Here is a 13,745-nt window from a genome sequence, read left to right as displayed (position 1 = left end):
GATATGTGTATACATATTGGGTATTTATGGCTCTAACTACCTGACTTGCATGTGCAGATGTGGTATTTGAATAAAACTGCAGATACATATATATTATTCTGGGCATAAAATTAGAGGGCATGACTGAAAATTTTGCCTTTAATACAAAGGCTATGAAGACATTATCCCACAATAATATTTGCCTTGCATGCTGCACAGTTCTTTCCTTAAAAGGCACTTGGACAACTTTCCAGGCTGTTTCATAACATGATAATGAGGATGACTATACTGTTGAAGTGCTGTACCAGATGGCAGAGGATGTGATAAATGATGATTTCTCAGTCAATCCTTGACTAGAACTCACTTGAACATTGTCCAAGCAATAGCTGTAAAAGCAACACTTGACACATTAAAAAGCTGGGTTTAGTTTTTACTATGCTTTCTTCTTGAAGCAGGAATTTGTTACTTTACTTAGAAATTATTATTCTACAGTAGAGTTAGCCAATAGTAAATTCCAGTGAGTAACACTGACCTGAAGCAGTTGCTAAACTGAGAGTTGCATGAATAAATGTGCATCTTTCAAGGCCACTGGAACACTGCAGTAATGTTGGTCTAATACTTTCTCAAAAATATTCTGTAGCTTGTAACAGTCTATTGCTGCATATACATACGGACACCACATCAGTTCTCTACATACAGTACATGCAACATCCAATACACAGTACATTAATTTTGGTTTAAAAAACCTAGGCTCCTGCAGTGTGAGCTAAAAGAGAATCTCCATTAGTTGTTTCATTAAGATTAGAGTTTATATACTTTAAGCCCTTAGATCACTAGAGGGTGAAACCACTACATACTGATAAATACTTAAAGTTAACTCCTCCCAATATACCTTCCGTCTCTGATTTTGCCTTTTCCTTTGTTCTCAGCCCCACCCCCCATACCTGATAACTTCAATTTTCAAATTAATGCCCCATCTAACCCACTAACCCCCTGCCTCCTTGCCATCATCAACTCTGGATGGATTCTCTCACTTAGCAAAACAGTCATTTGCTTGACCTTGTTGTTTACTGAAAAATGTGCCTGCTATGATCTGTGTTCCCTTTCTCTGGCCACCAGCTAGTCTCATTCAACATAACTAACTTACCCCCTACCCCTACCCCTATCCCTATCCCTACCCCTACCCCTCCACAAGGGCTTTCCACAACCTCCACTTTATCATCATCCATGAATTCTCTGTCATCCTCAGCCTCCCTCTTTCAGCTCTCTCATGCTTTGCTTCAGTAAACTAAGTGTTTGTCTACAAGGGGAAATTTACCAACATAATTATACCACAACAGTTATACCAGTATAATTCCCTGTGTGGACTTGTTTATCACAGAATGATCATCCACACAGAGAGAGCTACTGGTATGATTATACTGCTAGTTATGCCAGTAACTTTTCCCATGTAGACAAACATTCAGATAGGCACCCACTCCACTGTGACCTCTCCTCTAGCCTTGACTTTCATGCCCCTCTCTTTCTCACCACAAAATCCATCCCACTAGCCCAAAGACCTGGCTTACTCTCAGGACCCATTTTCCCCACTCATGTTCTTGTGCTGCAGAACGCACCAGCATCGGAGCCATGACCTTGCTGATTTCCTCCATTACAGGTTTGCTCTCCTCCATTATCTTCACCATCTTCATGGTCAAACAATAATACTTCTAGTCTTTTACTCAATTCCACGTCCAAAGTCCATCACCTATTTATAATCTTTGACTGCATCCTTGAACCAACCCATGCTCACTCTCTGTGCACAAGATTTTGCTGACTTTAAAACACACACACACACACACACACACACACACACACACACACACACACACACACACACACACACACACAGAGATCTTATCCATCACACCTACTCTTTCTTTTCATTTCCCCTCTCTTCTCCAAACACCTTCTCTTCCTTCTTCAGTATCGTTGGACTTGAGGTCTCCAATCTTCTCTTCTCTAACACCTCCACTTCCATTGGTGGTCATCCCATCCCTTTCCATTTTCTTGTTTTAATTGCCTCAGAATTCATTCCCTCCCTCACCTTCTTTCTCAGCCTTTAATTGTTAGTTAGTTCCTTCCTCCTCCAATGTAAACAGGTCCTGGTCTCCCTTGTACTAAAATAAATAAATAAATTTTCTCTCTCCTTCATGTCAATACTACAACAAATGTGTTGACTTCCCTGTGATGAAGTTCACTCACCTCCTTCTGGCAGTCCTGGGGATTAGCTTTGCCAACCAGTGCATCCTTTCTTTGTGAGGCCTCTTCTGCCATCTCTCTACCTGCAGACCCACCTCAGTCCAAATACTGCAGCATCCTCTTCATGACTCGGCCTTCTGGCCATGCCACCATCCGTGTTTTCCCCCTTCCAGGCAGTGGGGATAGAGAAGTATCTCCCAGTTCTATAGTCCACCAACTTCCCCAGTGGTGAACTGGGGGGACCTAGGCCCACACCCCACTCCAGATCCTGGCCAGGGACCCTGTAGACAGCAGCCTTCTGCTGCCTCTCCTTAACTTCTCTGCCAGTGACGCTTCAATTCCTGGGTGACTTCCCTGCAGCCCTGGCACCTTTTCACCCTCTTCTCAGGGCCTCCCACAAGTCCCAACAGCCAGCCAGGAGCTCCCTCTTGCTCTCCCAGTCCCTGCTAGCAACTGCTCTGTCCAAGGTGCTCCCTTCCTGCAGCCCAGGAAAACACTCCTCTCTCCTTGTGCTCCCTGCAGCAACTCACTCTGGCCCTCCTTTTATGTGAGCCTGCTGAGCCGTGATTGACTGTTCCATGCAGCCTCCCTCCAATTATTTGCTCTCTTTATAGACTCCCTAGGCTGCTTTTAACCCCTTCCTTATGGTGTGGGGTAAACACTCCACCACATTTCCCTCTATAAATCTTCCTGGGTTCCCTCAGGCAGAAGGAGATTTGGCTTCTGACATTTCCTCTCTACTAAAACCTCTCTCACTGGTCTCTAATGATCTATCTCTAGCCAAGTCTCAGGGCCTCCACACTATCCTTATCCTCCTCAACCTTACTGCTATTTTAAATAATTTTTTGATATTTTAGCCTCACTGGGCTTTAGAGATATTCCCAAGTTTTTTCTAGCTCTCTGACCATTCTTTCAGCATCCTTTTTACTGTGTCCTCTCCCTTTTCTGTCTCATTAGGGCTCCATCTTTAGGCCTCTTCTCCTCTCATAGCACAAGCTCTTTGTAAGAACCTGCAGGTCTAGAACCTGGGAGTTCTAGACTGCTGATTCTTCTGCATCACTATCAGAAGCTTAAGCGGGGTTTCCCCTGGAGGACTCTGAAGCTAGACATTGCAGGAAGTACAACCCAGCAGGGCCTGAGTGGCAGCCCCTGCAGCCTATTGTCTGGCTCATGATAGTGTATAAATGAAGAAGACATTGTGGGGAGCTGTCTGAGCATTGATGCAGACTGTCTGCTTGTCTCTGCTTCATACCTTGTCTTGCTGTGGACCCCAGACCCCAGCTTCTGACCCCAGTTCATCCCTGATTCTTCTACTTACCTGATGTCTGCAATCTGGTACCTGATCCTAACCCAGTTTGACCCCAACCCCATACCTTATCTTCTGACTGCTCTTGGTAAATGAGCTGTTCATACAGGCTGCCCAAAGACTGGCCTTGACAGTTTTCTCAGACCACTTTCACCCATGCCCCATCCAAACCTTCAGATGATGGAAGGGATGGGCCACCCTGTGACCTGCAGCTCCCGAAGGCACCAGGACCAAGTCATCCACCTGAAGGAGGAGAACCTTATGCTACAAGCCCAAGTGATGCAGTTTGCTGCTGATGCACAGACCCTATGTGAGCAGCTAGTACACTCAGAGAAAGAAGCAGCTACCCTACATGCCTTAACAAACTACCTTGCCTGGCTTCTGCAGTGCCACTGCCTGAACAGTTTGATGGGGACTATCGGAAATTGTAGGATTCCAGAACCAATGCAGGCTGCTCTTCCTGCCCCACGCCCAAATGTACCCCTCAAACCAGACAAAGATGAGGCCAGTAGTCATCCTTCCCACTTGCAAAGCACTCGATTGGGCTTTCCCCACTATTGGAGCAGAACAACTCAGTGGCCTCTGACTGGCAAACCTTCCTGCAAGCCTTCTTGACCGTCTTTGATGACCCACATTGCATTTGCTCCACAGAGACTGCCCTCTAGAAGCTTCACTGGGGCAAAGAGCTGCTATCTCCTGTGCTGTTCACTTCTGATGGTTTGCAGCTCATGTTGAATGGAATGGGGCAGCCCAGCTATACCTATTCTGGAAGTGACTAAGTGAAGATGTCAAAGATGAGCTAGCCCATGTTGAACACCCCACTTGCATAGCTACCTATATTGATCTCACCCTGTGTGTCAACTCTATGCTGCATGAACACAAGGAGGAAAGAAGGAGTAGCCCAATGCCCCCAAGCCCACTCTCTACCCAAAAGTATGAAGAACTGAGTCCTGATCCCATGCAGATTGACCTGGGTCGCCGACGCCTGATCCCAGAGGTGAAAGAATGTTGATGGCAGCTGAACCTCTGCTTTTACTGCAGGACACCAGGACATTCCCTCACCTCCTGTCCAGTCCAAAAGAGCTCAAGAAACAGACCAGCCTTGGCCTGTTAAGGGGGGGTACAGCCTGGGGATCACCAGAGCTCCATGCTCTGCAACCACCCCTGCCCTCAAATATAACCTGACTTGGGAACCATGGGTTCTTCCTGCATTTCCAAAGGCTGCTGCAGTTGCAGGTATTGAGGCAGGTGAAGCAGATTCCCCCTACATTTAGTGATGATATATTCTGGGGAAGCTGCCAGCTTTAGAGATGCTAAGGCAGCCCAAACCCTCCAGATCCCTCTCTGGCCAAAACACACAACAGACCTGATGGAGATGATTGATGAGTCCCTCCTGTCATCAGGATGGTGACCCAAGAGACCATCCCTTTAGTGGAATATCTCAGTTAGACTGTAGTGGAAGAACAATGAAAAATAATATGTTTCAATATGATCCACTTTCCATTCTTCCCAAAAATTCTTGGTGGTTTGGTGGGAGTGGCATGATCCGTGGATCTCCTGGTGGTGTAGGAGCATTAGGTTCTCCTCCAAGTGTTGTCAGAAAGCTTGCCTGCAATAAATTGACCAGTGAACAGTGACCAGTACCCAGGACCCCAGGATTGTATAAGACTCTCAGACTTGTAACCTCAAATGGTGGGGGCTAACCAGAAAGGAATAGCTCCAGGCCAGAATATCCAGGTAGTACTGAAACTCCCTGGATGCATTTGTAAAGAAAAAAAATCACAAATTCACTACACTCATACAGAGACTATAACTATCCAATAGATTCATAACCTGGGGTAAAGGCACCCTATGGATGGATATTCAACATGTCTGAACCAGACCTGGAGATATTATGTGTGTATATCCAGGAAAATCTCGCAAAGGGCTTCATCAGCAATCCATCTCTCCAGTAAGGGCAGACTACTGCACATTCAGTCAGGTGACTATTTGTAACCAGTACCTACTGTCCTCATCTCTGAATTGTTGGACATCCTGAGTACTGCCAGAGTCTTCACCAATTTTAGATTTTTGGGTCCATAAAATCTAGTTCATATAATGCCTGGGGATGAATGGAAGACCACTTTGTGTACCCAGTATGGGTACTTTGAATACTTTGTAATGCTGTTTCAATTAACCAATGCCCCCGCAACATTTCATTAATTCATAAACAATGTGTTCAGGGATATCCCGGACCAGCGTGTGATCATATGCTAGTATATTCTGATAACCCTGAGCTGCGCTCCCATCATGTCCAGTCTGTCTTGGAGTGACTACAGAAGCATGGTTTGCAAGCCAAATTAGAGACATGAACTTTCAAGCAAGCCACCATTGAATTTTTAGGTTACATCATCTCCCCAGAGGGCATTCAGATGGAGCCACAGAAAGTGGAAGTCATCCATAATGAGACAGCACCCTGAACCCTCTGAATACTTTCTGTGCTTTGCAATTGTTTATAGGTGATTCTTTGCCAACTTCTTTGAACAAATAGCTCCCTGACTTCCCTCCTTTGTAAAGCCATTCATTCACTTTGTTGCCTGAAGTCCAGCTCACTTTTAACCAGCTCAAGACTGTCTTCGCTATGGCCCTGATTCTGGCCCTCCCCAACCTGACTTGCCCATTTATAGTGGAAGCAGATGCATCCAATATGGCCTTCAAGGTTGTACTCTAACAGCAACATGGACCCCAGTTAGTTTTGCACCCTTGTGCACTCTACTCAAACTCACCTTCACAGAGATGAATTATGAAATATTGGACAAAAAGCTGCTCACAATCAAAACTGCATTTGAAAAATGGCATCACTGCAGTGAGGTCAGTTTGGCACCCAGTACAGATTTGTACAGACCATGAGAGCATTGAGTACCTCAACAAGGCACAAGCATTGAACCAGAGGCAGTTAAAATGGGTCTTGTCATCAGGGGCGGCTCCAGGCCCCAGCATGCCAAGCACGTGCTTGGGGCGGCATGCCACAGAGGGGGCTGTGCCTGTTGCCGGGAGGGCGGCAGGCAGCTCCGATGGACCAGCGGACCACGGGACCAGCAGACCCTTCGCAGGCACGCTTGTGGGAGGTCCACTGGAGCCACCTGCCACCCTCCCAGCGACTGGCAGAGCGCCCCCTGCTGCATGCCGCCCTGCTTGGGACGGCGAAATGTCTAGAGCTGCCCCTGCTTGTTATAATCTCAGGTAGAGTTTAGGATTACCTACCACTCATGAAACTGAAAAGCTGACACTCTATCACAAAAGAGGGCATACTATTGGGAAAAAAAGGAATGTACCTCCTGAAGCCTATTAATCTTCCTACAGTTCAGCAAGACCTGCTCTCCCTCATATGGTCTGCTCAAAAGACCTCAAAAGAAACACAGCCTATACTACTGGGGCTAATATGCACACTTCTGTGCAGGCTGAGATAACATACTTTGAGTGCATATATGTCCCCCTTGGGTGTCCCTAACTGGAGGTGCTATGGCTGTATCATAATGCTTAGATCACATTGTCTTACTTTAAGAACTACTGCATGGATGCCCATTTTCTGTGGACCGAAGTCAAAGCTTATGTTGACTCCTGTGCGTGCTGTGCATGTAAGAAGACACCACAGACCAGACCTCTCAGCACCTTATTACCCCTGGAGACTATAACAAGTGTTGGTCCGCCATCAGCCTGGACTCCATTATAGAATTCCCAGGATCCACAATAGTCTTAATGGTCATGAACTGTCTGACTACAATGGCCAACTTCATGCCATGCAACCACCTGTCATCTGCCAACCAGCTCCTGGTGCAAAATGTGGCTTGTCTCCACAGACTCCCAGATTACATCATTTCAAACTGGGACCCACAGTTTCCCTCTTGCTTCAGGTGCAAAGTGTTCATGTTGCTGGACACCGGCATATCCACCACTACACATACCACCAGCAAACATATAGACAAATTGAAAGGGTGACACAAGTACTGGAACAGTACTTGAGATATTTTGTAAATTATTACCAATATAATTAGCTCCTGCTCCTACCAGATGCAGAATTTTCATATAACAAGACTGACAATGCCTCTACAGATCAGAGCCCCTTCTTCACTAATTATGAGTTCCACCTCCATTTTCATTTGGTACTGTCAGCAGCCTTCCCCAATCCAGTCACCATTGATTGGGTCCAACAGATCCATATCATTCAGGAGGAGCTCAGGAACTGCCGACAAGACGTGATGAAGGCCCACAAGAGACATGCAGACTGTTGTCAACAAGAAGCTCCAGCATTTACAGTAGGCCAGAAGATATGGCTCGCTGCCAAGCATTTCCAGACCACTCAGCCCTCCCAGAAATTGGACCACATGTTCCTGGGACCCTTTCTGCTATGCCAGCAGATCTTTACTTTAAGATCGTTACTTTAAAATTACAGCTTCCCCAGTCTCTCAAAATACACACAGTTTTTCATGTTTCTCTTCGAAAGCCATATACTGATAACCCCTTCCTTGACCGAACCACACCATGCTTACACCAGTCAAAATCCTGAGGTCATGAGGAGTATGAAATACATGCCGTCATGTGATTGGGCACCTGCACTACACTGGAATCTAAGGGGTTAATAGAACCCTAGAGAGACTGCACAGGAGGCATCCAATCAAAGAAGGGCTAAAGAGAGTAGCCAAGCAGGGACAAGCAGGCTCATATAAAAAGGTAGCTGCAGGGCAGAGGAGAGCAGTTCTCTGCTGAGACCACAGGGAGGAAGGACTGTCTCTCTGGAGGGCTGAAAGAACTGCCAGCATCCTGGACAGAGCAGTGCTGCTAGCAGGGACTAGGGGAGCAAGAGACAGCTCCTGGCTGACTGCTGGGGTTTGCAGTCTGAGATGCTGAGGCAAGGGCATAGAGGATGCAGGGGCCATGAGGAAGTGGCCAGACAATTTGCTTCAGTAGCCACTAAGGGAAGTGGCTGAACAGCGGACTGCAGGTCCCCTGGAAGAGGGGAGCACAGTATGTGGCATGGCCAGAGGGCTGTGTTGGTGAAGAGGACACAGCGGTCCTTGGAGAGATATGAGTCCTAGAGCAGGACTGTGCCAACTTCACTGGGCTGGACATTGTGTGCGGATGCCAGACCAGCACCTTCCAAAACAAGTCCTCTACTCTCAGCTCACCCCTGGCCAGAGACCCCATGGTGCTCAAAGGAAATGCTACAAAGACACGCTGAAAGTGTATCTTAAGAAAACTGCTGTGGACATCACAAACTGGGAAGAGCAAGCCACCAGCTGACCCCAATGGCGCCATATCCTCCATCAGGCAGTGGCCTGCTTCGAGGAGAAGTGTCTTGCCCTCGAAGCTGAAAAGAGAGAGAGAAGGGAAAAAAATAACTTTCTCCCATCAGGCCTCTGGCCTGCCACAAAATGTCTGTACCTACTGTAAGCAGATTTGTGGTTCCAGGATCAGACTCCTGAGTCATCTCAGGACTCATATGTAAATCAGTGGTAGAGATCATCCTCGAATCAAGGGATCGCCAATCAATCAGAGTGGGTTGCTGCTGGAAGAGCTCAACACTGTAGGAAGTACCACAAAGCAGGGCCTGAGTAGTAGCCTCTGGTAGCACACTGATTGGCCATGCTGTGGGCAACCAGAAAGCCATCAGGGATCTATCTGAGCAACTATGCTGACTGCCTGCCTGGCTCCAGACCTCACCTTGCTATGGACCCTACACTCTGACTCCTGACCCTGATTCATCCTTGAATTTTCTACTTGCCTGCTGTCTGCAACCTAGTACCTGACTTCTTGTATGCTGACCTAGTTTGACACTGACTCCACTACTTGCCTGCTGTCTGAAACCTGGTAACTGACCAGTATACACAGGTCAGCCATGACCTGGCTCTCACACTGTTACTAGATGATTAGCTCAAGCAGCTTCAGCTACAGCTCTATGTTAATAACTCTAAAATCTCTCTACCACTAAACTGTCTTTTTCTATTCAATCCCACATTTCAACCTGTCTCTTTGACATGTCGTCTTGGACATATTGTCATAAATCTTAAACTGAACATGGCTAAAACTAAACTCCTTATCTTCCCCAAACTTTCATCTCTTCCTTTCTTTTCTAGAACTGTCAGCACTATCCATCCTTCCTGTCATTCAGGCCTGCAAACTGGGGGTTATTTTTGGTCCTGCCTCCCATTTTCCCACAGGTTCAGACCATTTTAAATCCTTCTTCTTATTCCTCAAAATCTCCAGTATCTGTTAATTCTCCATTCCCGTGGCCAAATCTCCCGTTCAGACCCTCATTATAGCCTACCTTGATTACAGTAATATTCTTTTCACACACCCCCCACCCCTGCCTCCCCCTCAATCTTTATCTATATAAGGATTACAGGCAGTAATCAACAAAAAAGGGAAAATGTGAGGGAACCCACATAATGCAGAAGTGACCTGGGAAGCAAACTAAAGGAGACATCTGATTAAGTAGGAGTTAACTACAGAGAACAGGTTTATTCATAGATCCATAGATTCCAAGGCAAGAAGGGACCATTGTGATAACCAAGCCTGACAGCCTGTAGAACACAGGCCATAGAACTTCCTCAAAATAATTCCCCACTTCCTTTCTCTCTGGCCCAATGATTCTGTCATTATTTAATCCACAGTGAAACAGCTTCAAGAGGAGAGGCTCAGGGCTACTGCTGGTTAAGTTGACCTAACTTACGTTGTAGGGGTGCAAAAAAGACAGACCAGCACAAGACACTTTCCTGTCGATATAGCTTTCTCCTCTTGTGGAGGTGGAGTAATTATACTGACAGGAGAGCACTCAGGAGATTCACCAGATGCCCCAAAGCAGCTATGCCAAGGTAGCACTTTTAGTGTAGACCTCCACTGAAGGAACCCCACATCAGAATATAGCCTAAAGCCTAGTAGCTAAGGCACTCACCTCAAAGCCATCAATGGTGCTTCAGATTCATTTTTCCTCTTGAGTGGGGTGGGGGACTTGAATTCCTACATCCCAGGAGCATGTCCTAACCACAGGGCAAAAAGCTACATGGAAGAGCCTCCCCTGGTTTCTTGTTAAAATGCCACAGGCACCTAACCCCAAGAGAAGGCTGGTGTTTGAGAGTCCCAAGCAGAGGGAGGTGCCTTCCTGAAGCCTGGATTTATGAGTATATCTCAGAAAGGAATGGGGCTTATCACACACTCCTCCACTTTACATGTCCTATTGTCTATCTTAGGCAAGGATCTTCTAGTGTGCTGGCTTCTGTGAATACCATTCTGAGGGACCTATCTTTCCCTATTCATTCAGCTTAGCCACTGAACCCAGGCTTTGTGAACCCCTGTGATTTTCTATGCTCCTAAAAGTTAGGTGTGGTGAGATTTCTTTGCAAATCTAGCCTAGTTCTTAACACATTCAAAAAATATCGGACAAAGCATTAGAAAATACACAAAACTGAATAAGTCTGTACTGGGAGGGAGAATGAACTAAATAATCTTCTAGAGCTTTTCTATCTAACTTTTGTGATTCAATTAAAATGGTTTATGATCTTTAATTTTAACTGGATGAAGGAACTGACTGAAGAAAAGGATTGCTGCTTGTGAGAATCAATTTGTTGAATTCAGTTATGTCACACTTTAACCTTGAAATATTTACTACTGACTTTAATGGTAATATTAAAAAATGTGTGTAATAATAGTAAAAATAGTGGAATTTTAATCTACAAAATCCACAACAAGTGATATTTGGTAGGCAATAGAGACAGAAGTACAGCAATAAAGGGAAATTAAACCATTATATGAGCATTTTTCATACCCTTTCTCTTATCATCCATATCATATTCCAGGGGAAAAGACATTGAAACTAGAATCAAGTTTATGTAGTTGAAAAATAATTACCTACATGGATTACATATAAGTACATTTGACACCTTGAGTCATTTCAGTATTGTGTCTGAGCTGAACATTTTAGATTACATTGTGCATAAAAAGGTAATAAATAGCAAAATGATCTGACATTCTAACCTTTCATTTTCCCAAAGATGGATGCTTTTGAGCGAAATGAAGGTGATATGGTTTCTTTTGCTCAGTAAAATAATTATAGAACTCTTCCTTAGTCACTCTGTTACGGTGCCTTGACCAACGAGTAAGGAATTTATCAGAGCCTTTAATAATAAACGTTTTAAATAATTATTACAAACAAGGGCCCTTATCCTACAAACAGATGTACTATTAGGTATTCCTTCACCTGCAACAGAGTCCCATTAGCTTCAATAGAACTCTGGACATCTTCAGGCATCTACACTGGGGAATCTGTGTGCAGGAAAGGAGCCTAATATAATTTATGGATTATATTATACATCACTAAAATGCATGTAGCTTCTAGAGCATGGAAGATAGCAGCCTTAAAATAGCATACAGCAAAATTGCTCAACACTCAGGACAGCAAGTGATAAAAAACAATGTAGTAATGAGGAAATACCACTTGCATTTTAGATGTGTGTTATGGGATATCCCAAGATATATAATCACTAAGGCTATGATTTAGACATGGGTAATTTTAGTAGAAGTGATGGACAGATCACAAGCAATAAACAAAATTAATGGCCAGTGACCTGTCCATGACTTATAAATCTTGAGCAGTGTGCCCTAGGACTGCTGCTGTGGGGAGCACCGCAAGGGGCCGCTGCTGTAGGGGCGGGGCCAGTGGCCCCAGCTGGCTAGGGCCACCAGAGTAGCTGCTGCTTTGGCTGCCCCAGGGACCACTGCCCAGGCAGTCCCAGGGGCCAGCCACACCAGCTGCTGCTTGAGTGGTCCCCAGTACCAGCTGGCTGGGACCGCTCCAGCAGTGGCTGGTATAGCTATCTCTGGGGCCACCAGAGCAGCTGGCCCCAAACCAACTTCTTGGACAGCCCTGGTGTTGTAAAAAGCTGTGAAGGGGTTCATAAATTGTACGTGTGGCATTCTTTCTGGGGATTTGGCTAGTATGTGAGTGTATATGAAAATTAAAGGTGGATAAAGAACTAGTTAAAGGGGAGACTACAACAGCATTTGATAGAGTTCCACATGGGGAATTATTAGTTAAATTGGAAAAGATGGGGATCAATATGAAAATTGAAAGGTGGATAAAGAACTGGTTAAAGGGGAGATTACATGTCGTACTGAAAGGGGAATTGTCAGGCTGGATGGAGGCTACTAGTGGAATTCCTCAGGGATTGGTTTTGGGACCAATCTTATTTAATCTTTTTATTACTGACTTTGGCACAAAAAGTGGGAATGTGCTAATAAAGTTGCGGATGACACAAAGCTGGGAGGTATTGCTAAGACAGAGAAGGACCAGGATATCATACAGGAAGATCTGCATGACCTTGTAAACTGGAGTAATAGTAATAGGATGAAATTTAATAGTGAAAAGTGCAAGGTCATGCATTTAGGGAGTAATAACAAGATTTTAGTTATACATTTGGGACAGTTGGAAGTAACAGAGGAGGAGAAGGACCTTGGAATATTGGTTGATCACAGGATGACTATGAGCCGCCAATGTGATATGGCCGTTAAAAAAGCTAATGCGATTTTAGGATGCATGAGGCAAGGTATTTCCAGCAAAGATATACCATTATACAAGGCACTGGTGAGACCAAATCTGGAATACTGTGTGCATTTCTGGTCTCCCATGTTTAAGAAGGATGGATTCAAACTGGAACAGGTACAGAGAAGGGCTACTAGGATGATCCGAGGAATGGAAAATCTATCTTATGAAAGGAGACTCAAAGAGCTTGGCTTGTTTAGCCTAACCAAATGAAGGTTGGGGGGTATGATTACTCTTTATAAATATATCAGAGGGATAAATATTAGGGAGGGAGAGGAATTATTTAAGCTTAGTACCAGTGTGGGCACAAGAACAAATGGATATAAACTGGACAGTAGGAAGTTTAGACTTGAAATTAGATGAAGGTTTCTAACCATTAGAGGAGTGAAATTCTGGAACAGCCTTGCAAGCAGAGTAGTGGGGGCAAAAGACATATCTGGCTTTAAGACTAAGCTTGATAAGTTTATGGAGGGATGGTATGATGAAATAGCCTAATTTTGGCAATTTAATTTGTCAACTGATCTTTGATTATCAGCAGGTAAGTATGTCCTGTGATCTGTGATGGGATGTTAGATGGGGGTGGGATCTGAGTTACTATAGAGAATGCTTTGCTGAGTGCTAGCTGGTGAGTCTTGCCCACATGGT

The sequence above is a fragment of the Gopherus evgoodei genome, chromosome 2, assembly GCF_007399415.2.
Source record: "Gopherus evgoodei ecotype Sinaloan lineage chromosome 2, rGopEvg1_v1.p, whole genome shotgun sequence".
Taxonomy (NCBI): domain Eukaryota; kingdom Metazoa; phylum Chordata; order Testudines; family Testudinidae; genus Gopherus; species Gopherus evgoodei.
The sequence above is the reverse complement of the archived record's forward strand: the minus strand, read 5'-3'. Positions refer to the sequence as shown.